The sequence below is a fragment of the Camelus bactrianus genome, chromosome 14, assembly GCF_048773025.1.
Source record: "Camelus bactrianus isolate YW-2024 breed Bactrian camel chromosome 14, ASM4877302v1, whole genome shotgun sequence".
NCBI classification, from domain to species: Eukaryota; Metazoa; Chordata; class Mammalia; order Artiodactyla; family Camelidae; genus Camelus; species Camelus bactrianus.
This window is the reverse complement of record NC_133552.1, coordinates 58,952,304-58,979,301: the sequence shown is the minus strand read 5'-3', so window position 1 is coordinate 58,979,301 and position 26,998 is coordinate 58,952,304. Positions and strand designations below refer to the sequence as shown.

At 38.1% G+C, this 26,998-nt stretch overlaps 1 protein-coding gene across 1 annotated transcript in view; it reads left to right on the top strand.

Annotated features, from left to right (window-relative positions):
* Positions 1 to 22,818, top strand: part of LOC141579779 (uncharacterized) — a 30,092-nt gene extending 7,274 nt beyond the window's left edge. The window contains exons 3-4 of the mRNA XM_074378434.1: positions 17,407 to 17,489; positions 19,305 to 22,818. The gene's annotated coding sequence lies outside the window, so the exon portion shown is untranslated. The remainder of the gene's footprint in view (positions 1 to 17,406; positions 17,490 to 19,304) is intronic.
* The last annotated feature ends 4,180 nt before the right edge of the window (positions 22,819 to 26,998 follow it).

Here is a 26,998-nt window from a genome sequence, read left to right as displayed (position 1 = left end):
AATCCAAGAGAGAAATGAGACACAAACAAAAGGAATGGCAGGGGAACTAAAGAGCAGAAATTTGAGAAATATTCCACAGGTAGAACCAACAGGACCTAGTGACTAAGCATGAAGGTGTGAGAGAAGGGGAAATTGAGGATGACTCAAGGTGTCCCAGATTGAAAGTTACATGGTAATACCATGAATATGGGAGGAGAAACAGAATAAGGTTGGGAGTGAAATCAGTATAATCATTCATTCAGCAAATTGAAATGTTTGCATTTTTCAAAAAGGTTTAAGCTTCAAAATATTTCCATTTCATTTTAAGGACGAAAGCTTTGAAAATATACTTTCATTTTTCAGCAGTGAGACAGATAAACTTAGTTTAATTATTAGCTTTGGAAAGAAAAGTCTAGGTAGAAGTATATTTTGTAAAGACTGTTTCCTCTTTCCTAATATTTCATATGATACATCAGAATGCAATGCTCCTTTTTTCCACATTGGCAATGAATTTTATCTTCTCTCTCTGGCTTTCTCTCTCTCTCTTTCTCTCTCTCTCTCTCTAAGAGATCTTAAAAGCACCTCTCTCATAAGAAATCAAATATCTGAAGCAGCTCTAAAAGATACTGTAGGTAGTTGTTCTTTGCTCTGTTAGGATGGCATTTTTCCAACAACACAGAAAGGTGGATGACCGGAAATCCCCCTGAGCGCAGACTTTAAGTAACACTCTTTTTAAAGCACATTGCACAGTATTTTACACTTAATAAGTAATAATACACTGAATATTTTACAATTAACACACTCACAATTTATACTTAAATCTTCTTTAAATAAGTTACAAAATAAATATGCTCCCCTTTTAAATTGCCAGATGAGTTTCCACAAACCGGTTTGCTAACATGTGCCTAGGCTCAAGTCCCTGACAGGTCTTGTTCAAGTCTTAGGTGGGGTGAAATAAGCATCTATCCTTTTGACAAATCATTCACCTTTGTTCCTTCTACGGTTGGCCCTTGGTGTCTGCAGGTTTCCTATCCAGGACTGAACAAAATTTCAGTTGGTTGAATCCCCAAATGTGAAACCACAGATACGGAGGGCCAAATGTACTGATAACAGTCTTTTTAGTATGACCTTTTGCCACCATTTTGATTGATGGTCTGATGAATTTTACCATACAAGAGCCAAGTTCTATTACATATGTATATATACATACATATATATGTATGTATTCATTTATCAAAGACTGGTCACCTTAACCACACAGCATATTAGTTATTGGGCAAAATTATTTTTACCACCTTCTGATAGTTGTTATATAGAATCTTATTATCTACAGAACTTTAGTAATTATCTCCTTTTTTCCCCTGAGCAGTTAGTAAACACTTACTGTCCTCAGAGGATTTTCTTAAATCTTTCAGTTCCGCTCATTATTGTTCTAGTTTTCTATTTTGTCAAGAAAGCATATTCTAACTGTAAAAAAGAAAAGAAAAAACCCAGTTTAAAATAGCTATAAACCTGCCTACCCAAACCCTAGCCACGGTCCTACACACAACCTCAGAAGTGCATATCTATTTTTATTCAATTAAAAAGATAAGTATTTGTTTTAAAAATCATGCTTTGAAATGCATGGGGTTTTATCCAATTAATTCTTAATTGTGCTCCAGACACCCAAATTCATTATACTTTATTTTGCAGCGAAAGTCATTTCAAAACAGTTGTTCTTTATTCCTCAAAAGATTAAAAATAGACTTAGCATATGATCCAGCAATCCCATTCCTGGGCATATATCCAGAGGGAACCTTAATCCAAAAAGATACCTGCACCTCAGTGTTCATAGCAGCACTATTTACAATAGCCAAGACATGGAAACAACCTAAATGTCCATTGACAGATGGTTGGATAAAGAAGTTGTGGTGTATTTATACAGTGGAATACCACTCAGCCATAAAAAAGAATAAAATAATGCCATTTGCAGCAACATGGATGGCCCTGGAGAACATCATTCTAAATGAAGTAAGCCAGAAAGAGAAAGAAAAATACCATATGATATCACTCATATATGGAATCTAAAAAAAAAAAGGCAAATGAACTTATTTACAAAACAGAAACAGGCTCATAGACGTAGAAAACAGCTTATGGTTACCAAGGGGGAAGGGATAAATTGGGAGTTCGAGATTTGCAGATTCAGACTGATATATACAGTATATACAGTGCAGGTATATACAGTATATATAAAATAGATAAACAAGCTTATACTGTATAGCACAGGGAACTATATTCTATATCTTATAGTAACTTACAGTGAAAAAGAATATGAAAATGAATATATGTATTCTCACGTATGACTGAAGCACTGTGCTGTACACCAGAAATTGACACAACATTGTGAACTGACTCTACTTCAATTAAAAAAAAATTTTTTTAAACAGATGCTCTTTCATTTTCCTCTTTCCATGGAGTGTAGCTGTCTACTGATGATTCTTCCCAGTGAATTGCTCTTCAGCATTTCATGCTAATTCTTCCCAACTATTGTTATTGAAATGTTGTCCTTGTGATTTTATAAGGCAATGAGACATCATTTAAGTGACTAACGCTAACATGCTGTCCTGTGTCCTAATGTAGCAAATGCAGAAACATCCCATCCCCCTGAAAAAAAAAAATTGAAACATCTGTCTTTCTGGGCTTTTGTTATAAAAACTCTTTGCTAAAAGCACAAATTGACAGAGCAAGATAAAATGATCATGTGCTTCACATGATGACTACTTATCTTAACCAAGTGCGTCACCCATGCTTGGGGAGGAGTGGGTTGGAGAGGTTTGTTTGCTTGTGGAGAATTAAAACAAACACTAGACCTTGACTACTGCTCTTCCCTGAGTCTCCTTTATCAGCTTCTGTTTCATCACTTACCTGTAGAGTTGAGTCTGTCTAGACTCTATCAGCTCCCTCGTCTCACTCCACCACACTCCAGTGGCAAAGACCCGTATCTCCCACCACCTACCTACACACACGCACGCACGCACGCACGCACACACACAATCCTCAGCAACCGTCGATCAGGAATACTCTTCCACCTCATGATCCGTCTTGTCACTCATGACCTCGTGATCCACTCAGCTGAGACATCTCTTCTGTAAAGCGATTGGGATACTCCGTAAGCCCTTCTGATGCAGGTGAAGTTGTTACTCCTTCCTCTGTTCCACCTCACTACAATTATGTAGCTCTATTACCATTCTGTGCTTAAATGATGTTTACATGACTGATTCTTAAAGTGAGACGGTGAACTCCTTGTAGGCAGGCACTATTGATTACTGATTTCTCCATCCATCTAGCTGAGGTAGGCAGAATTCCAACGTGACTCCCAGTGACCCTTGCCCTTGTATTGTCCCATCCATCCTGTTGTGTGTGGGCAGAAGCTGTGATTCTGTTATGTTATATGGCAAAGGGAGATAATGCGGGTTAGATCTCAGGCCTTTAAAAGCAGAAGGTTTTCTCTAGCCAGTTGCAGGGGAAGAAGTCTGAGAGATTCATTCCCACTGACCTGGAAGAAGCAGCAGTAATCATGTTGTGAACAGGTCAGGAGGGACCGCATGGCAAGGAGTTGCAGGCAGCCTCTAGGAGCTGAGAGCAATCCCTGACCAATAGCCAGCAAGAAAACAGGGACCTCAATCACACAGCCTCCAGAACCTGAATTCTGTCAAAACCTGAATGAGCTAGAAAGCAGGTTCTTCCTCGACAACCCCAGGCAGGAAGTCAGCCCAGCGGACACCTTGACTTTAGCATGGTGAGACTCCAAGTGGGGAGCCCAGCCTGTACTTATTATTTACAGAGCTATGACCTACAAACTGTCTTGTTTTAGGCCACTATGTTTGTGATGATTTGTCACATTGCAATAGAGAAATTATACACTTGCCCAGTGCCTGGTTCATAATGAAATATTGGCTGTTAGTTATTGAGTGGATGGTTTGAATTAATGAATGAGGTTATGGAAGGAAGGAAGGAAGGAAGGAAGGAAGGAAGGAAGGAAGGAAGGAAGGAAGGAAGGAAGGAAGGAAGGAAGGAAAAGAAGGAAAAAAGGAAGGTAGGAGGGATAAAGAAATATACTAATTAGAAAAAGGGTTTGTATTGTGGTCCATTCAAGGACAAATGAATTTTCAGAGAATGAATAAAGAATTTGTTACAGTGATTGATGGGCCTTTCTGAGCTGAACAAGTGTGGCAGACATATTATGTCTGTTTAGGTTAGTTTTTTTTTCTACACATGTTTCCTGAGTTCCATCCCATTCCTCATCCCTAATCTATCCCTGACCATTTTGTCATCCCTCCCCTGACCTGACCACAACTTGTCTGGTGAGAAAGGAAAACACAGCCCTGACAACTGTCCGCTAGTAGCTGGCTTTGTTGCTACCAGCCAGGCCACAGTGTTTACCTGTTTTATATAAACAGCTTTCCGTAATATCAGCATCAGGTGAGGACTCCATGATTATGAACAAAACAAAAACGAGAACACTCTGTAAACAAGCCTGAACAGAGATCAAAACAAAGACACCATGCAACCACAACATGATCAAACCTCTCCTTCTCCCAGAAGATATGAATAACAGTGTCTTTTCCAATGACAGTGCTTTCTCTGCCCCAGTCCTCCTGCCCTCTGAGTAACAACTATTGAGTTATTCATTCACCTAATCGTTCTGCTTTCTGAAATACTCCAACCCAGACCTCTGCTTTTTTGAAGTCTCCCCCAAATCACTTAACACATGCCCAAGTCTCATAATAAACTCCTCCTGACTCCCCCTTCTCAGGATAATTCCAGCTTCCCCATGATGTGCGGTCTCCTTAGCTACCCCAAGCAATAAACTTATCTCTGTTTTATTCCAGGGGTGTTCCTGGCGGTCTCTAGCTGGCGGGCCTCCGTAGAGATGAGGATATCTCTGTTAGAACTTCTTAGGTGCAAGTCAATGAACATTTAATGATTTCTTGTTGGGGCATGTCAAAGCCAGAACAGCCGAACCAAAAAGTTTGCATCAAATAGTCAAGAATCCCCATCACTAAAGCTGAGGGCAATTGAGACTTATCTGTAGATACAAGCTGTCAGGGGTTTCGTTTCCCCTGTTTGACAGTAACCAGTGGCAGGAGATGAATATCATAATGGTGCCTCAACATCAAATTAGAATTGCAGGTAATCTGCCCAAATTCTGAGCCTTCTGCATTCCTGAGCCCCCAAAACTCTCTACCCACTAAAGCTCCAGAACACAATCATCCTTGACTCTGCTTTGATACCCATTCCCAGATGCTAAGAGTGGCAGGAATTCCCTGAGTAAACTTCAGAGTACGTAAAGGACAGAAATGCAGCTGCTGTTATTTTTAGTTAAGGAGAAGCTTAGATTGTAACTATGGGCTTTGCTAAGAAGGAAGACTTCTGACAGAGTCAAATAGACAATAATGTGATGAGCAGAACAGTAGCTAGGTGACCTACTACCTACTCAGATCTGATGGACAATTAAAGCTCTGTTCCAAGTAAGCATGTAAGGAAAAAGCTGGTAGGGATGGGGGATAGTAAATTTTGAGTTTTGATTGCTCTAAACCAGAGTTTCTCAACCTTGGAGGAACAGTATAGAATCATACTGGGAGTTCTTAAAAAAAATCTTAATATTCAGGCTGCATCTGGACCAACTAAGTCAGGATCTGGGCATCAGAATTTTTTCTCAACACTTCTATTTGGTTGTTTTACTAATCTCTCCAACTCAAATGTCTATAAACAAATTCATGATCTTTCCCTTATATATGCCCTAAGTCAGTGGCATAACCATCTTAAGCCAGAAACCTGCGAGTCATCTCTGCCAATTCTTCTTCCTCACCTTCATATTTGATCCATTATCAAGTCCTATAGATTTTACCTTCTAAATACTTCTCAGAACATTTTTCTTTCCATTAGCATAATAAGCTAAGGCATAGTTATTCACTGCTTTCTTTGGCCCACAATTTATCCTAACTGCTCTGTTTCTGCATCTTTCAATCTATTCTTCACCCTGAAATCATAATATTCTCTTCATATATCTGACTGTATCATTCCCCTGTGTACAATGCTTCAATGGCTTCTCACTGCTTTTAAGATAAGAGCCTAAATCCTTAACATGGCTCTCAAGGCCCATCTCATGCCCATCTCACCCCTCTCATTCTCTCCACTATAGTCACGCCAGTCTTTTTTTATTTTCTAGAATGTAGAAAATGGATATTGCATCTTGCCTCAGGACCTTTGCATATACTATTTCTCTCCTCAACCACAACACCCACCCCCCACAATTCAGTAAGTTAATTTCTATTATCCTTCAGATCTCAGTTCAAATGTCAATTCTTCAGAGAAGTTCTTGATCCATTCCACCACCGTATCTAATCCTTCTTTTATGTAGCACCTCCTCTTCTTGCACTGTGTACCTTCATTCCATAGCATTTTAGTTGTTTTTAATTGTACATTTATTTCTGTGTCACTTGATTAATTTCCCTCTTTTTTACTAGACGTATGTCCCAAAGAGCAGTGGTGATGCTTTTACTCATCATCGTTACTCTGTTGGCCAGCACAGTGCCTGGCACAGAGTGGATACTGAATAAATATTTGCAGAATAAATGAATCTAGACTTTCTGAATATCCTTACCCTGCTCATCTAGAGAGACAGCTTTTCCTGTCTTGATGTACACATAGTAGGAAGGCTGACATTCCTTTTTTGACAAGAGACTGCTCAATTCATTTTTGGATGAAGGACATTAAGAAAGTCTCTGCATTAAGGATGCCTGTTTGTTGTGCTCTAAAGTCTCCTAGTCTTTGTTGATAGCTCTTGTGTTGTAGGTGTGTTACCTGCCCTGTAAACTCCCCAGAATTCCTCACCCCTTCTTCTATGTCTTCTGTGGTACAAATGTCACTTGAGAATCAGACTAATTTATTACTGTGTCCCCAAGAACCTCTAGGGGGCACCAAAAATAATAGCTATTTCAGCATAGCCCTCTAGGAGTTTGCTCAGTGTTCTCTAAAATAGCAAAAAGGAAGCAAGCTTATATAGTACCATACGCTACAGGTTATATTATAAATACCCCTTTGCTGTGTTTGGAGATAAGGCGTGAGTCTACTCTCCCTGTTGGTTCAGGCTACACACCTCTCTGCCTCCTTGGGACTTGCCAGATTCTTTCTCTGCGCCATCCATTGCTGCAGAGGACAATGAATGAGCATCTCGTGTGGTGTGGGGTCAAGTTTAAAACGGCTCCCGCAAACAATAACTTTCTTGGCAAGATTTGTATTTTATCTTAGAAACCTCATCCAAATGCTTTGTTTTATTCCATAAAATAATCCAGTATGCTTTCATTTTCAAATGTTTTGCCCATAGCACTTTGACTAAAAATGCTATGTCTATCTTGTAGTCTTGTATAACCTTTGACACAAGCTGTTATATACACACCAGTTTTGCAACAGGGCTGTGAAGTCACAGTATATATTTACTTTTAAACATTAATTCTATCCTATACACAGAAGTGTATATAACAGACAGGTACAATTTAAAAAATCCACTCCCCAACTTAAGAAATAAAACATCATTTGTATCTTTGAAGACTCCTTTTATTCCCTCCTAAATTTACCTTCCCTTCTGCCTCTTCAAAGTATAAAGATCAGTTCTTCAACTTTGCATTAACATTCCCTATTTTCCTTATGTTTTAACACTATACACGTATCTCTCCACAACATATTGTTTTGTTTTCTCTGCTTTTTATCTTTACGGAAGGGGGCTCACCCTGCCCATTTTCTTCTCTGATTTGCTTTTCCACTAATCAATGTGTTTTTGAAACTCATCTGTGTTGATATATATAGCTGTGTGCTTTCATTTTCTGTGGGATCTCATTATTTCTTCCAAGCAGTGTCTCAAGTCAGAACTCCTCTTCTTACTTGCCAGAGGGCACAGGGACAATATAAAACTGAGAAATGGGCACAGCCATACGTTTCCATTCTTTCCACGAGGGAAATATGAAAACCACCTCTAATTATCACCTCGAGTTACTTACGTTTTCTGACTCTGGAATGGTCTGCATTTTGCAATTCTTCTTTTAATTTAAGACAAAGATAGATAACAGCATGCACCCCCTTCCATTCTCATAAAAAAAAATCTTCAGAATGACAGTTTTGCTGTCTTTCACTTCCACACAATTTTAGTTTGTAAATACATTTCCCAAATGGATGAGCACCTATCATAACTCAGTTATTGGAATACAAATAGTACCCTCTACAGGATTTCTTGATTGTCTTTTCATCTTGTCTGTTTTAGAGCTATATTGACTGTTGCAATTTGTTATTGTCAATGCTACCTTTCAATGTTGTACCATGGGAAGGAAATTTTACCCACAAAAAAGCTTTTAAAAAGAAATAATAACCCATAAATGACAAAAGAAGATGCAGGCAAAAAACTATAGTTGGTGAACCAAGCGCAGTATTGTTCCATCGATGTTTACCAAGCACCTATTAAGGACACTGATCCAGGATTTAGGTGGGACACAGGGACGCACAGAACAGAATTCCTTCATAGGAGCAACTCACATGCTCAGTAGACAGACACACCCATGTGGCCGTAATACGAGGCGGTGGGTGATGAGGGGCTTGAAAGAGCTGCGGACAAAGAATAAGAAGTAAAGATAATTTCCAGCCAGGGAGTCAGAGAAAGCTTCAAGGGAAAGATGGTATTTAAACTTTGTAAGTTTAGTAGGATTTTGACGGCCGAGTGGAACGGAAGTGATGGAGGCTCTTAAGGCTGAGAGGCCAGGCACAAAAGTGCAGAGGTTAAGAAGGGGCACAACATTCAGGAAGCACTGAGTAGTCTCATTTGACTCTAGTAGATAATTTAGAGGACAGTAAAGGAAGGGATTCTTGGTTTTAAATAATTTTTCCGTACTATTTCTTCCATGGGCCAGAGCGGGTCGGCTCTGCTTTTACCTAACACCCAGACATAAGAGATCTACAAACACACACAGAGAGAGAGAGAGAGAGAGAGGCAAAATTCATTAGTTTGGCTGGAAATGTAGACACAGAGATTACATCATGCACCCATAGCAATAAATATTTATGATACGTTTCCTTTCCCCTAGAAGTCCCATCTGCCATTAAGCTCCACACTTCTATAGACCTCTCCACCTGAACCTACCTTTCTCTGTCCTCTCCCTCCCTCCTGCTGGCCGTCACAACTGCAGCCTTCAACCACTTAGCTAGGAGTGGAAGATTTTTCCCTCTGAAGGGCTCCTTCCCTGTTCGTCATGAACAGTCATCTGGCTTTCATTTTTCCAGCTTTTCTTCCCATCCAGCAGCAAAGAAGGCCTAGTAGCTTCAGAAAAAAAGAAGAGGAGGGATGTAAGGAGAGAAAAAGTAGGTGGAGGTGGAGAAGGAAAAGAAAAGGAAGGAAGGAAAGAGAGGAAAGAAAGGTAAGTAATTTCTTCCCTAGAAAGATGGTTGAGCAAGGATATGAAAACTTTAACACTTTGAATTTTCTCTGAACAGTCACAAAGCTTGGTTTAATTTCCAGCACTGAGACAATTTAGATGAATCATAGGTCATCAGGGTCCTCCAGGTATCCAAGGGCATTCACTGATATTATAACTTCGGCACTGGTATCAAGTTTTCATTTTGTAAAATCCTCCGCTAATTCTCTCTGCCATCATTCTGGTTTGTTTATCCTTTATTCCTACCACTGCATTTGCAGCAGGCTTTGCTGCCCATGACTTTCTATCACATACATTGCTTCTTGTTGATTTTTCCCATGGGTGGTGTAGTCAGGCAGACCATGTTTTGAATATTCATGGCTCAACCTGTGCAATGAAAACATAGAGCAAGTAAAACAGCTGTCAAGAACTCCACAAAATTCTGTTTCTTGGATTAAGACCATAGGATGCACCTGCAGATAAATGTTATTACATCTTTTTTTCCGTTGCGTACACCTATTAAGCAAAGAGATATTGTGCTCATTGATTCCTACAAACTCTGTTAATAACCGACAGCATCAGGTGCACGCAAGTCGAAAGTAGTTAAGCACAACCTGCTACTGCCAAGAACAGTCCCCTGGAGCCTCTCCTACCTAATCGTTTACTCTTACAAATACACCAGACAAGAAAGTCAGTTGCAGAACTAATGTAAAACCCAGGGGGGGCAGAAAGTAATAGGAAACTCAACTACTTAAGCTTCCTGGATCTCTGGAGAAAATCACTTCTAAACAATTACAGTATATTTTGTTAGCATCATCTCCTCCAAGCCAAGAAACAGAATAGTTTTGATTAATGAGCAAAAGAGAAAGCAGACACAGTGAAGTTAAAATAGCAAAGTTTGCGTTGTATTTGTGGATTAAATTACGTAGATCATGGTCTGTTCCTTTTTCTAAGATCAGCTTACTAGAGATTTTCCAAATTCAGAGAGTGCTTTATGTAATACCAAATTTTTGACAGCTTCAACGGGAGCCTGATCATTATTGGTTATCATCGTTTCAAAATACGTATTATCCAGCTGCTGTGCTGAAAAAGGCATTCACTGGCGTAAGTTGACTTATTTAAGAATATCAAAGACACCTAGGAAACCTGGGAAACACCAATTAGCAGATTGTTATCACTTTTATGACTTGGAGGGTGGTGTTTGTACACACACGTATCCCTGTACTATCCTAAGAAAAGGAGTCTTAGCTGTTGCAAGATCTGAAGGAAACAATATTTATGGAAATTGTTAAACAAAAATCACTTTATCCCTGAATAAATATTCTCTTAATATGAGACGCTCTGTGAGGTACTAGAAAAAGCACCTGGCTTGGAGTCAGACAGAACCAAGCTCTATCACTGACTAAGTGATCTTGACTGAGTGAATAAACACTTTCGCTTCCTGAAACATGGAGATAGCTCTCCCTGCACCACAGCAGGATTGGAAGGATTAGAAGAGTCGACCTTTGAATAGTGTCTGTTCCCCTCTTTCCCTCTCTTGCCTATCCTTGACCGGTTACCATGTTCCAAACATGTGCATTTTCTTGGTGAAGAGCGGAAAACTTGTCTCCAGAGTGGGAGTAATCTCTGTGTTGTTAGAAGATGCTCAGAGAAACACAGGAGCTGTTAGTGCAAGAATGTATTTGCCAGCTTGTTTGTTGGTTTGTTTGATTATGGGGGCAAAGGAGAGAGGTTACAGGTTGGTGTGGTTTTTATGCTGCCAAAAGAAAACCAGAAGATACTTTATCTTCCCTTCTCCTCATCAGGAATCAATCTTAGGTCTAATATTCAATTATATTTAATCACCCAGAGAATAGGACAAAGACAGTGGGGGACAACACAGAGGGTTTCCACCTTTGTTTTGAACCCTCTATTTAAGGAGCGGACTGGCACCAGGGATATATAAGAAATACATATCGGCTAGAAAAGTTAAATTCTCCTTTCACATTTCAGGTAAACTGACTGCATATTTCAGGTAAACATTATGGAACTGAATTCTGTGAGTTCTTTCAGGCAAAGTATTAAAAAGTAAGTACTTGATCACTATCTCCTTATGTCTTTTATAATTTAATTTCCCCCAATATTTCCAAAGTATTAAATGCAGTAAGACCCTCTCCATTTTTTTAGCCATTCTGTAAATATCATAAAAATTAGATTATCCTAAATTTTTGTCCCGTTCCCTAGTAGGACATTTCAGCAAAACATTCATGCTAAATTAATAAAACCTCTCTAGGGACAAGTCCTTCACTGGTTTCATTGGTCCAACAGATCACATTCAGTGGAGGGTACGAGGCCGTTGACATAGATCTTGTTCCAACTTCAGCCTTAAAATGTTCACACATCAAATCCTCAGTACACCCTTTTGCATTTCAAATAATTAATTTTTCTTTATTTTTTTGTTGCCTTACTCACAATAACCTAAGTGCTTTTATTTACTTTTTTTATATTGCAGTAAAATGCACATAACATAAAATTGATGTGACCTTGAGCGAGTCACTTAACCTCTCCCATTTCTCAGATTTTCTCATTTGGATTCCAAACTCAGCCACTTATGCCCTCAATTATTACATGGAGAGATGGGCTAAGCAGGAATTCAGCTGACCTTGCAGGCCTTATGGACCTAGTCTGTAAGTTACAAAAGCCCTCAAAGACTTGCCTTTGGTGGAGATTTTATCTAAGTATCTGGAGACAACAGGTTATGGCTTAATTATTCTTCCATCATTACAAAGCACAGGCCAGCATCACTTCACCCATGGTACAGAGGGAATTCTTGCTGCCCATTCCCCTGCCCCATCACCACAATCAATTCCACGTGTCCTCTGTTGTGTACTCCCTGCTCCTGGTTCCAACTGATACTCATATTTTGGTTGCAAGGAACACAGAGTCCATTCACTTTATATTTGATGGAATCCAGAAGCCAGACAACCAGTCTTCATGAGAGGATAGGACGGACACGTGGTCGAGGTGACTCAGAGACAGATCAGTGACCAAGGGCTTCCAGAACAAAGTACCACAAAGTGAGTGGTTTAAAGCAACGGAAATGTATCATCTCCTGGTTCTGGAGGCTGGAAGTCAGAAATCAAGGTGTCTGAAACCTGCAAGGGAGAATCCTTCCCTGCCTCTTCCCAGCTCCCGGCCGTTTGCTGGCCATTCCTGGCGTCCGCTGGCTTACAGCTGCAGCACTTCGAGCTCTGCCTCCATCATCACAGGCCGTTCTTCCCTTCCTAAGAGGACACTGGTCATATTAGCTTAGGGCCCGCTCTAACCATCCCATCTTAACTTGATTACATCTGCAAAGACCTTTTTTCCAAATAAGGTCACAATCAGAGGTACCAGGTGTTAGGACTTCAACATTTGTTTTGAGGGGGACACGATTCAACCTGTAACAGAGTCTGACCTAGAAGGTTGCATAGGACCAGCTCTAGCAACTGGCTTACCTCACTGCCACCTCAGGGAACAAGGCTTTATGAATCCTTGTTACATAGTCCCCTATTGACATGTTTCAGCTTCTTTCTCCTCATCTTTTTAATTATTTTATCCTATCTACCAACTGCTCAGCTCTCTCTGAATCTCACATTCCAAATCAATGAGAGAATATGATTATTCTATGATTTACCTGCTCTCTCTTGTGCAAAACCCTCAATTCTGATCACCTTTCAGGCCCTTGACAAGTCCATCTGTTGCGGAAAGCTGGGTAGGGTGTCTACCTACCCTTTACCTCAGCTGTGCTCGAAGGAACAGGATCGTGAGATGTCATCATAGCCACTTACACTTGTGCAATCATCTTGGGCTACTTTGCTTGGCAGGGAACCCTGTGCAGGGGATGATTGCCTGTCTAGGACAGAAAGAAAGCCTTTAAATATAGAATAGAATTATTAAACATAGAAATCTATGCCTAATACTTAAAGAATGTAAGTTATGAAATTTAAAGAATTCACCACATATACCATAAATCCACCTTGCCATAGAGATGGATTGTGATATAAATTTAACATACAATGCAGTGATTCATAACTATCTGTATGTTAATGCTGCCTAGGGAATCATAATTTTTAATTACCTGAATTTTACACATTTAAATTTGCATATATATTGTTATATTATTTCAGCTTTAAAGACTATATATGCATTATATGTATAGGTGAAACATTATAATGTGTATGTGTATAATTACAATTGAACTCAAGGGATCCCCATAATGATTCAGTAACAGAGAGGAAAAAAAATCAAAGCCAAAAGCAATAAATCCATTTTAATTACATGTTTAATAGCTTGTGGCTGCAGTTTTTTTATACTTACTCATTCATGTGTACCTTTTATATTTGGCATTGATTTTAAAGTTGTTTCTTGGATGTTTTATAATTATGACCCCATGTAAATCAACTCAGTTGAAAATTTTACATATTCACATTAATGGAGAAAGATATAAGATGTTCATTTTCCATATTCACATTAATGGGAAAAGATATAAGATGTTCATCTGCATTATTGAGAAGTAATTTTTACATGTTCACCATAGTTATGCTCAGTATAAGCAATTGCATGGACTCAATGATTAAATGGCTGTAACTTAAATGCTATGTTTAAAATCATGAAAATGATAAGTTTTTATATAGACTCAATGTTTTTGAGATGAAAGTATTTAATTCATAAGGGACTCTTTAGTCTACCAATTTGAAATGCTGTAATCAGAGTGTGACTTACTGTGTTTCTCAAAGCATGAATCAGATATCCTGATTGCCTGATAATGTTTTGGTCTTAGTTATCAGTATGTTTTTTGGTTTTGTTTTACTGCATTTGAAATATATGAGGATTTGATTTTAATAGGGGTATGAGTTTCAATCCTCATTTGGTTAAAGCCGAATATAATACTAGAACTTGGGCAATACATCTTTCCTGTACTCACTGGAAATTCAGCACCCAGAAATTGCAGTGTTGCATTGAATAGCAGCAAATGGAGAAAAATGTTATTGCTTGTTTTTGCTTGAGTCTGGTGTAGTCTGCATTTATACATGGCATGAGAGAGCCATCTACAGAAAGTTAAGAAAAGAACTGTCTCCTACAATAAGACCAGAAAGGCTGAGGATGTCTGTTAAGAGACATTACTTTGTGGTGACATGTTAAACATCCTGCTGTCACACAGTGGACACAGAATTAGAGCCTGAAAGAGGCTCAGATGATATTAGGTGACTTTTGGAGGGACTTAAAACCACCATAGTAATACAGGCCAACATTCTTACTCGTCTAAATCCAGAAATATCTGATGTCAGGCCAGAGGGAGCAGGCAGGCACCAAGAGTCGGGGTGTGGAGGGGCGTAAACTCAGGGAGCAAATCAGAGATTTGACACAGGAAGCCCTGAGGTTGCATGAAAAGGATTGTTTAAGACTCCAGCTTATCTTTGAGGCAGTCTCCCTCCCAAGATAGGAAAGCCTAACATTCTGTGGTAGTGCCACTTTGGGTGGAAATGTGAGTACAACTTTCTCAGAATTCTGGTAGTGTCTCTCTTCTGTTGCCTGGGGTCAGCAGCTCTCTCCTGGTTCCCTGGTGCTTTCAGTGGAGTCTTGGAGAAGTGGCTCTGTGACTACATTTACTTCGTCAGTTATTTTTATCATTGGCTGTTAATCTTTTACCCCAACTAGACTGAATTCCTTGAAGGGAAGGGGTTTGTGTTTGTTTTTTGTTTGGTTTGGTTGTTAGCTTGTTTGTTTATATATTTGCTTGGTTGGTTGGTTGGTCATTGAATCCCCATGGGTTTGCTCAGGGCTTATAGTCAGGGTTCAGTAAGTGTTGAATGAATGAATCCTTGCAGCACGGGTATGGAGATGGCCCCGTATCATGCCTAAATCCAGAGTGATCCAGGACCTAGACTTGACTGACGGCAGGAAGACAGCAGTGCCAGATAAACTAAAAGCCAAACACAAACAATGCTTGGGATGCAAATACATCTTCAAGTCCCCTAGTTCTGCTTCCAACCAGATTCCTGTCCCTCTCCCCCTTCTTTTTTTTTTTTTACTGAAGCACTATCAGTTGCAATGTGTCAATTTCTGCATCTGCCCTTTCTATGTAGAGACTCCAGAGGGGCAGAAATCATCAAAATGATGCCCTTTATTATAAATGAGCATGGACACTTGCTGAGGGTTATGTTCTTGAGGCAGCAATGTTATTTTGCCTATTCTACAGACTCATTCATTTGAAAAGTATTATTTGGTGTAGATTATGCATTTTTCAACATTATTCACCTGGTTTTGATCCTCGTGTTATGGTTATATAAGAGGTTAATATTTCAGGATGCTGGGTGAAGGGTAAATGGAACTCTATTATCTTTGCAACTTTTTTGTAAGTCTGAAATTTTTCCAAAATTAGAAGTTTTTTTTTAAAGTATTATTTGAGCACTCTCTGTTGTCCAGGTGTCTAAACCCTGAAGACACAGTAGTGAAAAGAACAAAGTCCTTGTTCATGGAATTTAGAAACAGAAACAGAGTACTTACTCCAGAGCCCGTATACGTCGTCATTAAGCTATGGTGTACTCATAATACCATATAAGAAAAATTAAGTATGCCTGTGCTGGAAAATTAAATTATGCAAATAGAATTCAAGAAATAACTGAAATGGATAGAGATTATGGTTCATTTATAAATATTATGAGACAAAAATGGCACAAGATGATTTATTAGGCTCAAATATCATTTTAAGCTCTCTCCTAGCTTATAATATTTTTACATCTTTATTTTGAAAATTTTCAATCACACAAAAAACTTGAAAGAATAGTGCATGGAACGCCTATAAACCCTCAATTTAGTTTCAACAATTTTGCCAAATATATACACCTTTTTGTTGAATCATTTGAAAATGTGCCACTGACATTTTAAACTTCAAGTACCCCCAAAGAATACATCTATTCTCCTAAATACCCACAGTTTCCTTGTCACAGCTAAGAAGATTAACAATTGTACAATATAACTAAATATCCAGTTTATATTCAAATTTCCTCCCAGTTTTCCCCCAAAACATCCTTAATAACGATCTGGTTTTTTAACAGGGGCTCAGTCAAGGCTCACACATTGTGTTTTGTCCTTACCTCTCTTGACTCTTTTAATGTAGGACAGCCCCACCATTTTTTTCCCATAAAGCACTATTAACCTTCAAAAGTCCAGGCCAGTTTTATTGCAGAATGCCCTGCATCCTGAACTTGATTGTTTCTTATAATGTTGTTTAACTTGTTCCTCTCTTCCCCGTAGTTCCTGTAAAGTGGAAATTGGGTTTGGAAATTTGAATAGATTCAGGTTTAATGTTTTGGCCAAAAACACCTCCAGAGTGATGGTGTATACATCCGATTTCACCTCCTCAGAAGGCATGACTCACTCTAGGAGATGCTAAACTTGATTGCTCGGTTCAGGCTGTGTCCCCAGACCAGTCCGTTGTAAAGACACACTTTTCCCTTTGTAACTAGTAAGTAAACTCCGGGGTGGTACTTTGGCACTGTTCAAATATCACATTCTCCAGAATCATTTGACCCAATGGTTTTAGCTTCTGTTCATGAGTCGTGTCTGAATCAAGGATTATTGGAGGTAATTTTTTTTTTTGATGTTATCATTCCCTCTACATGAAATAGCTTTCCTTCTCCCAACCACCTCCACTCCTATTTCTTCTCTCCCTCTCTCTTTCTCGGGTATCACTATGGATCTGAGGATGTTTTTCACTCAATCTACTATAATTAATTACTGTCATCTTTTATCTCAGATTATCATAAATTTGGCTAATGGGAGCCTCTCCAAGCTTTCTTGCCTGTTTGAAATCCAACTCACCCTGTACTCTAATTTCATACTATTTTATCTGTGACAGATTCTCTACTGGGAATATTAAGTGCCTTCTTCCTCTATTCTCTTATTGTGTGTTGCTTATATCTCCTTTATCGTAATTAATATTTTTCATGATAATTATTTACAGGTTTTTCTCTCCACTAATGTATAAAGACCCTGAGAGAAGAGGCATATTTATACTTGGTGACCCCAGTACTTGGCATAGTCTTGGTGAGTATGTATTCTGACTGGTGGAATGAATCAGTGGTTTCTCTTGTCCAGTTTATTATTCCTCTTCAAGTTTGTTCTTTTTTTTTCTTTTCTTTCCTTTTCATTTTCTTTACTTCAGTTTTACTGAGGTATAATTGGCATATAAAACTATAAGGTATTTAACTGTACATTATGATTGTTATACGTACACATTGTCAAGGAATTCCTCCCATCTGCTTAATTAACACATTGATCACCGCACGTTATTTATCTCTCTTTTGTTTTTATTTTTTGGTGAGAACATTTAAGCTCTACTCTCTTAGCAAATTGCAATTATACAGTACAGTGTTAAGCTATAGTCATCATGTCATACAGTAGATCCTCAGACCTTATTCATCTTATAGCTGAAAGTTGGTACCTTTTTACCAACTTCTCCCTGTTTTCCCCACCCCCATATCCCCTGGCAACTACTTTTCTACTCTCTGTTTCTATGAGTTTGACTTTCTTTTTCTTTTTTCTTTTATTTCTTAAGAATCCACATATAAGTGATGCTATGCAGTATTTGTTTTTCTCTCTCTGGCTTATTTCACTTAGCCTAATGCTCTCAAGGTCCACCCATGTTTCTATGTTGTTACAAATGGCAGGATTTCCTTCTTTCTCATGACTGAGTTTTATTTATTTATATATATATAAAACCTTACATATACATATGGGACTTGTCTAAAACATCCAGTGATGTTCTTACAGAGCTTTTTCAGATTTTTCTACTTAGTCCAAGCACTTCAAACTCAAGCACTACACTACTTTCTTATTAATGCCTCCCTGGTTCCCAGGTGAATCACCAGGATCAGAAAATGAAGGTGATGTCAATGTCCTCTTCCTAGTTTTCAGTGACATAGCAAAAAAAAAAAAAAAATTCCTGATAACAGGGCTTTTCACTCTGGAGTATAGAAGAATCCTCAGTTCCAACCAATTACTGACCCAACTAAAGGCAATTTTTTTTGTGCAACAATTGATAGTAACCAGTTTTAAAGAATAAATTAACATCCCTTTCTTACAGAATTGAATTGCCTCACAGTTACAATTTAGGTGCATAATTTCTGATGAACACCAGCTGAAATGGCTTCTAAGACTGGCACGATGCCGTTGTTATCAGTGACACAATGCTGGTCTCTTCTTTTACCTCCACAAAACCACAAATGATGTTTCTCTTCCAGCAATTAATCATGGGCTAGTTGGCTATCACTATCAGGGCTTTTCAAACTGAGTCAACAAAAAATAATAGCTAATAGCAGTCTGTGGAACACTCTATACTTTCCAGGGTGGTCTAAAATATCTTATTTTAGTCTTCTTCTTCTTCAAAATATCCATATTTTGAGCCCAGACCCATCATATATCCAATTACTCATAGCCTATCTCTGTTCAGATTCCTCACAAGTTCCTCAGGCTCAATGTGTCCAAAACTCATGAGCTCTCCTGGCTCAGTGATTGTCAACTTGTCCAAGCCAGAGTCCTGAGGATCATCACTCACCTGGTTATTTCTTTAATGTGTCCTTCCCCCACACATGGAATCAATAAAGACATTGCATTCTAACTTCCTAATATCTTGAATACTACCTATCTCCTCGCCGCATTGCACCTCACAGTATGTCAGTATCTCCATATTCTCAGTTTGTCCAGTAGCGAACTCATTTATTTTCCCCCTAAAACAGGCTCCGTCTTCTTGGTGAATGGAACCACCTCCATCCCCAGTTATCAAAGCTAGAAAACTGTTTGTCAGTCTGGACCCTTCCTACTCCATACAAACCAGACACACTTGTGCTTCTTCTTTTCCAGGTCTACTCTGCTGCCTGTTAACTCTTTATCCTGCTCTGCCTGAACTATTTCAATCATCTTTCTCCCAGTCTTTGGGGCTCAAGTTGTTCTTCCTGCTGCTGCAGGATAACCTTTCTAAAACATACATTTGATAACCCACTCTCAAAACTGGCCTAAAATTATGTTCAAACACAAATACAACTTCCACAAATGACAAATGCTGGAGAGGCTGTGGAGAAAAGGGAACCCTCCTACACTGCTGGTGGGAATGCAGTTTGGTGCAGCCACTATGGAAAACAGTATGAAGATTCCTCAAAAGACTAGGAATAGACTTACCATATGACCCAGGAATCCCGCTCCTGGGCATATATCCAGAAGGAACCCTACTTCAGGATGACACCTGCACCCCAATGTTCATAGCAGCACTATTTACAATAGCCAAGGCATGGAAACAACCTAAATGTCCATCAACAGATGACTGGATGAAGAAGTCATGGTATATTTATACAATGGAATACCATTCAGTCATAAAAACTGACAACATAACGCCATTTGCAGCAACATGGATGCTCCTGGAGAATGTCATTTTAAGTGAAATAAGCCAGAAAGAGAAAGAAAAATACCATATGAGATCACTCATAGGCAGAAACTTAAAAAAAAAAAGACAAATGAACTTATATATAAAACAGAAACAGACTCATAGACATAGAACACAAACTTGTGGTTGCCAAGGGGGTGGGAGGTGGGAAGGGACAGACTGGGATTTCAAAATGTAGAATAGATAAACAAGATTATACTGTACAGCACAGGGAAACATATACAAGATCTTGTGGTAGCTCACAGTGAAAAAAAATGTGACAATGAATATATGTACGTTCAGGTATAAGTGAAAAATTGTGCTCTACACTGGAATTTGACACATTGTAAAATGACTATAACTCAATAAAAAAATGTAAAAAAAAAAAAAACCCCAAATACAACTAACGTACTGTGTAAGAATTCAGGTTAGTGATTATCTTTGGAGAGAAAACTATGGGTAATGACTGTCAGGAGGCAGGAGGAATACTGCCAGTATGTACTATATTTTGATCCTGGTGGAAGTTACAGGAGTGAGATAGATGTATGAAAATTCATTGAGCTGGATGGGTATGATGGAGCACCTTTCTGTATATGTTTTCCTTCAATTAAAAAGTTAATTTTAAAAAGTCAACTAAGTACAAAAAGTAATGAATTAGCTAGTTACCTTCCTATTAGGATTGAGCAATAGTTTCAGGATTTTTTTCATAAACACCTTCATCACAGTGAGTTTTGGTTTTAATCACACTCAAAATCAAAAGTGTTCTGCTCTCAATAGTTTAGCATCAATGACCAGTCACATACTCATTTATTACAAACGGCTGGGATCCGCTGATTTGTTTCACGTCCTTGTGATAACGCACCACCTCGCTGTGAAACATCCTCTCTTCGAATGGGCAGCCGTGCATCCACTCTACGCGGTAATTTCTACCCGCTCCCTTGTGTCCCCATGCTGTTTAATGCCAATGTGCGGCAGTTTTTCTGAGACAGAGAGACATTTTGGTGTCGCTAGCATCAATATGCTGACGCAGGAACATCGATATGCTGATACAGGCTCAGCTCTATGCCAGCTGGTATTACTATTCTACTCTTCCAGCCTGGCTGAACTTGAGATAAAAATGAAAGCCAAATGCTTAAATATAAATCCAGACAAAATAGCAGAGAAACTGGGAGGCCAAGAGATACCCCCTGACTCAATGACAGAAATTATTCTGACATTTTGAATTATAGGAACTTGGAACATTAATTTTAGGTATAGATATGACTTATTATTCTCAGCAGGATTTAATAAAAATCCACACTAATGTACCCACCGGTTAGGGAAATGTATGAATAGAAAACTGTTCTAGAGGAACACAAGTCATAACAATAAGAAACTTAAAGATAATCTCATAAAGCACCTGTTAATGATAAAGTGATATAACGCATTATAATATGGTGTAATTATGACACAATAAATGTATAAAAGGCTAATATAATTATACATTTGCATTTTTAGTGCCTTCCATGTACTAGGCATGCATGAGACATTTTATAGGTATTATTTTATTTAACATACTTTTATACCTACTTCTTGTGATGCATTCCAAGGAAGTAAAAAACAGTGAGTTCTCCTAAATCAGTGCCATTGCTCTTGAGTTTTTATCCTCTCTTTGTTGTTTTTTTTTGAGTATCCATAAAGTGCTCATAGTGGCAGTCATTATATATATATATATATCTAAATATATATATAACATATAGTCACATATGTTAATATATTAACAGAATGCACTAAAATACCTAAGTCTTGAATCCAGCCCCCTAGTAGGCAACTGTCAAGAAGTTTTGACTGCTTCTCCCCACCCAGTCATGATGTACCCTCTGATCCATATTTACCTATTGTCTAGTCCCCTCTGAGCTATTTCTGAGAATTACATTCGTATGCATTCCACCTATCTTTAGAAGTTCCAGCCCCATGTATTCTGGATGTCAAATTATTCAAAAACAAACAAACAAACAAACAAAAAACTCTGGGGCAAAAGACCAAAGTGCTATTCTACTGAGAGCTCACACAGTCGGGGAAGAGAAAGCAGGATGCTGAGCTGAAGGTGTTGATGTGACGCTCTCACATCATCCCTGGACTACAGGCGAAAGAGTGTAGAAGCCAAGGATGGGTAAAGCAGGGACCTTGTAAAGCAGAGTAACCTGTATCCTCTCAGGTCATGTCCAGGTCCCTTTTCTTCCAGTGTAGCTGTCAGTAGGAGCAGTGAATGACCTTTGAACAGACCAGACAGCTTTCCCAGATAGCACTCTGGCAACTCTAGCTTACGTTTGGAAATGCATTCACACTAAATTAAAAATGAATGATATCAGATTAACAGTGGAAGGAAAATGAAAAGAAGAGATAGGAAAAAAAGGCACTGGAACCCAAAGTAGAATGGAGGCAAAATGAAAATAAATAAAAAGGTTTATCAGGTTTTACATTGTAAAACCTCCTCTCACTTTCTCTCCGTCTCTCTGCCCTCTCAGTATCTCCATCTGACACAATATACACAAAAAATAAATTCTCTATTTGATGTGCTACTTGAAATGCCTCTATGTTTCTTTATATTCCAGAATCCTCCTTTCTAATTCTAGAGCTGAATTATGCATTCAGATCAGATGGGGAGAGTGAATGTCTCTGATCTTCCATTAGCTGGGCAAGAATAATCAAATTTTGGCTTTTGAAATGAAACAAATTGTTGTTTGATTATATTAAGATCAGTTGCTGGGTCAGGAGGTTTTTTAAGCCAAAATAACACAAATGACGTAAGTTTTCTTGGCTCATGATGCTTGATAGAACTAATTTTAGACAAAGTGACTTTTTAGCACTTGCAGCTGCAAATATAACAGATTCAAGATAATAATCAACACTAAATTTTGATATTTTTGTTACTTTTGAATTATGGTATTTTTAAAATAAAGGCGTATCCTGACTTACTGCCATTTGACTTTCGAGTGATTCTGCAACCAATTAAACCCACATTACGGTAGTTACGTTAGGCTGGAAGATATTTACTTACGGTAGACAGTGCATTGGTCCTTTTCCTACTGCTGCCTTACAAGCTGTCCTTTGGCTTCTAGAATCTAACTCTCCCTGTTTTCCAGGCTAATTCCGTTCCTCAGAATGAAACACTGAAAATAGAAGGGATACATGATACAGCAAACGGAGCCAGTTGTCTACACAATACACATGACTTTCTGATTTTTAGTAACAGAATCCCAATTTTGTTGGATGAAATAGGGAAAATGTGCCGAGCATTCCCAGACCAAGGGGCAGCCAGGTGGCAGAGAACTAGTTAATGAGAGGTCAGAGGAAGTCATTTGCTAGGCCTTCTGCGAACGTTTATTAAATTTAGCCAGTTCAGTTGGCATCCAGATTTTGCCTTTTGTCCTTTCTCTTTCCTCTTCCTCCTGCCAAGAAAATATAAATGATGCCAGGAGCATAGGAGTCATCGATGATGAGGTTAAAATCCACACAAATAAAGAGGGCAGAACAAAAAGTCACAAAAGATTGGGCACCTTTGAATTGTCAGATAGCTCCAGATTGCATATTTCCAGTTTCATGAGAAAAAAAAATACTACCTCTTACTAGCTCAAGCTACTCTTTTGGGGGTGTTGATAACTGTCAGCCTAATTCAATCTCTTAGGTGATACACTGAGAGATAATCTGAGTAGAGCATTGACAAAGGGACAAAAACAAAGGAGAGCGTTTTGTGCACACACAATTATGGAATTTACTTACTTGAGTAGCTCTAAAGTTAACATCAAAACTTGTTTCAAAAATATTTTGACCAATTTATGAAATGCCAGTCCAAACCTCAATGAGATATCACCTCATCCCCATTAGGATGCCCACCATATATATTAAACAAACAAACAAACAAACAGAAAAACCAGAAACCCTACGCACTGTTGGTGGGAATGTAAAATGGTGCAGCCACTATGGAAAACACTATGTCAGTTCCTAAAAAAATTTTAAATAGAATGTCCATATGATCCAATAATTCCACTTCTGGATATATATACACACATATATATATACATACAATATTGAAAGCAGAGTGTCCAATAGACATTCATATTCATAGCAGCACTAGTCACAATAGCCAGAAGGGGAAAGCCACTCAAGCATTCAACAGATGAAAGGATAAACAAATGTATATAAATCCAATGTCATATTATTCAGCCTTAAAAAGGTAGGAAACTTTGACACATACTACAACATGGATGAATCTTGAGAACATTATGCTAAATGAAGTAAGCCAGCCATAAAAAGACAATTATGCACGATTCTTATGTGTGGTGTCTAGAGTAGCCAAATTCATACAGACAGAAAGTAGAATGGTACTTGCCAGGGCCTGGGATGGGGGAGAAATGATGAACTGTGGTTTAATAGGTACAGAGCTTCAGTTCTGCACGATGAAAAAGTTCTGGAGATGGGCTGCCCAACAATGTGAATGAATAGTCTTACTACTGAACTGTACACTTAAAAATGGTTGAGGTGCTAAATTGTATGTATGTGTATTTTACCACAATTTAAAAAGTACTCTTACCAGCTGTAGCATTTGATAAAGTACATAACCACTGGAGTGGGACTTTCTAGGATATTTGTTTCAATAGGTAAACTCTAGAATGTGTGTTTAAAAAATTAACTTCATTGTTTAGAGTTATTTTGTATGTTCATTTCATTGAAAGCACTGAAAAATAATTGACAAAAAGAAAACTGAAATATTCTAGAGAAGTTACCATTCTATTCCATCCCTCACCTAATATTCAGGATATGTTAGTTGAGCACTTACTATGAGCTAAACCCCATGCCAGGAACTGAAGATAGGTGGTGGCTAAAACATTATCTCCCTATCTTGGTATAATAGAAAAGGTAAGGGCCTTGCTGCCAGACCAGATGGAAAAGAATGAAAGTGAATTCTAGCTAAAAGACATAACACCCACATCCATGGCATACACAAAAGGGCCTGGTAAGTTAAGGAAAGGGGAACTAATTTTAAGAATAAGTAACATGGTCATGAGATTGAGGACAAAGATGTATGGGTATGATGGGTTCAGAGTACCAAATTTTTTTTAATGTTTGTCTTTTTTAAACACAAAGAAAATAATGTATCTATGGAAAGATTCGCTAAAATTTTAGATATTCCAGGAGGGGGGATTTCTTTATTTTATTTCACTTTTAAATTTTATTTTATTTTTTATTTTTTGTGGGGGAGATAATTAGGTTTATTTATTTATTTATTTATTTAAACAGGGGTACTGGGGATTGAACCCAGGACCTCTTGCATGGTAAGCACTCCAGGAGAGGGGATTTGTAAACTGCATTGCAGAATTTAGAACACCAGCAGAGGGTCTTCCAGGAAATTAAGGAACCATAACCAGTATTCAATGAAACATTTAAAATCTAAAATGTTTCAAGCAGTATATATATATATAAGGAATTTCACCTTAATCCTGTAGGCGATGGAGGAGTGTCAGGGGTTTTTATGCAAGTTGTTGACATAATTGGTTTTGTGACTTCTATTTCTCTTTGTAAAAATTATGAACCATATCACCAATGAGCAAATCCATGTACCTACCACTTTTCTTAAGACTTAGACTATTACCAGTATATTTTTTCCCCCAATATCTTTAGAGCTTTCTGTGGGTCCATCTTTGATCACCTTTTTTTTTCTCACCCAGAGATCATAAATATACTGAGTTTTGTGTTAATTGTTCCCTTACTTTCATTACAGAATGCATGTATCTCTTAAGTTTATATTGTTTGGTACTGTCTCTTTTTGAACCCTGTGTAATAGATTCTTGGTATATGTATTTTTTCACGACTTGCTTTTTCACTGACCTGTTTTTGAGATTTTGTTTATCTATATAGCTGTGACTCTTTCTTGTCACTGCTGTTAGTATTCCATTGAATGAATAAACCACAGTTTATTTTGTCAGTCTACTTCAATGGGCTTTTGAGCTGTGTCCAGTTTTTTGTTGTTGTTACAAACAACAATTCTATGAGCTTTCTTGCACAGGTTTTCTGAAATGTTTTCTTTAAAGCAAAGGCTGGCATACTATGGCCCATGGGCCAAATATATATGGCCTGTGAGTTAGGAATGATTTTTACATTTTTTAACTTTAAAAAAGGCAAAAGAAGAGTATTTCATGATATGTGAAAATAGGAAATCTGGTGTTCGTAAGTAAAGTTCTTGGGAGCATATCCACATCCATTTGTTTACATATTGTCTATGGCTGCATTCAGGCTACAATGGCAGAGCTGACCTCTGAGTCATCTATGCCCTCCTCAAAGTGTAGTCACACCACCTATTCCGTGAGGCTTTTCCTGAGCCAGCCTCCTTCTTTCATTTCTGCCACAGTTATTGTAATGTGCCAAACCTTCAGACCTTGTCACATAAAACTTATTACTTTTATTTTTTATGTACTGTACTACCTTCCCAACCAAATGACAGTGTCACTGAGGGTTTGAGACCATGTTTCATGACATAAATGTAAAGTAGCTATTCTACAATGCTTATTTGTGTCCTTGATAATCATGACAGTATTTTTTAGATGCTTCCCCAGGGATTGAAAGAATTTGTGCAGTTTCTCAAAGTGCTATATTTCAATTCAGGGAATAGTGAGAAAATTTGCTAAAACTGTTAGTTCATTTGTTTATTGGTTCAACAAGATGTCTTAAAAATGTGTCTTCTTCTTCTGAACTTTCATAGAATTTTAGTAACTTTTCTCTATAATAATTAATTGACATATATTCTTACTACACTGTAAACCCTCTGAAGATATTGAGCATTTTGTTTATCTCAATATTTTTCCCAATTTTGATACAGTCACCTTCCCACGATGATATACAACATATTTTAAGAAAATAATGAGTTTGTGCACGTAACTATACAAACTTCTACTAGAAGATGTAAAAGCAGAATATATGTCTCTTTGTCTTCCACCAACACAATTCACTCCCATGTGTTTCATTGAAGAAATAAAATAAATAATTTAAGCAACAGATAGTGACTTAGCAAATTTTGAATGTATAATTATAAAATACTGACCATGTATATAAGTATAGGAAGTTGTTAAGTAGCAGATTTCAAGTTCTAATATCATCCCAA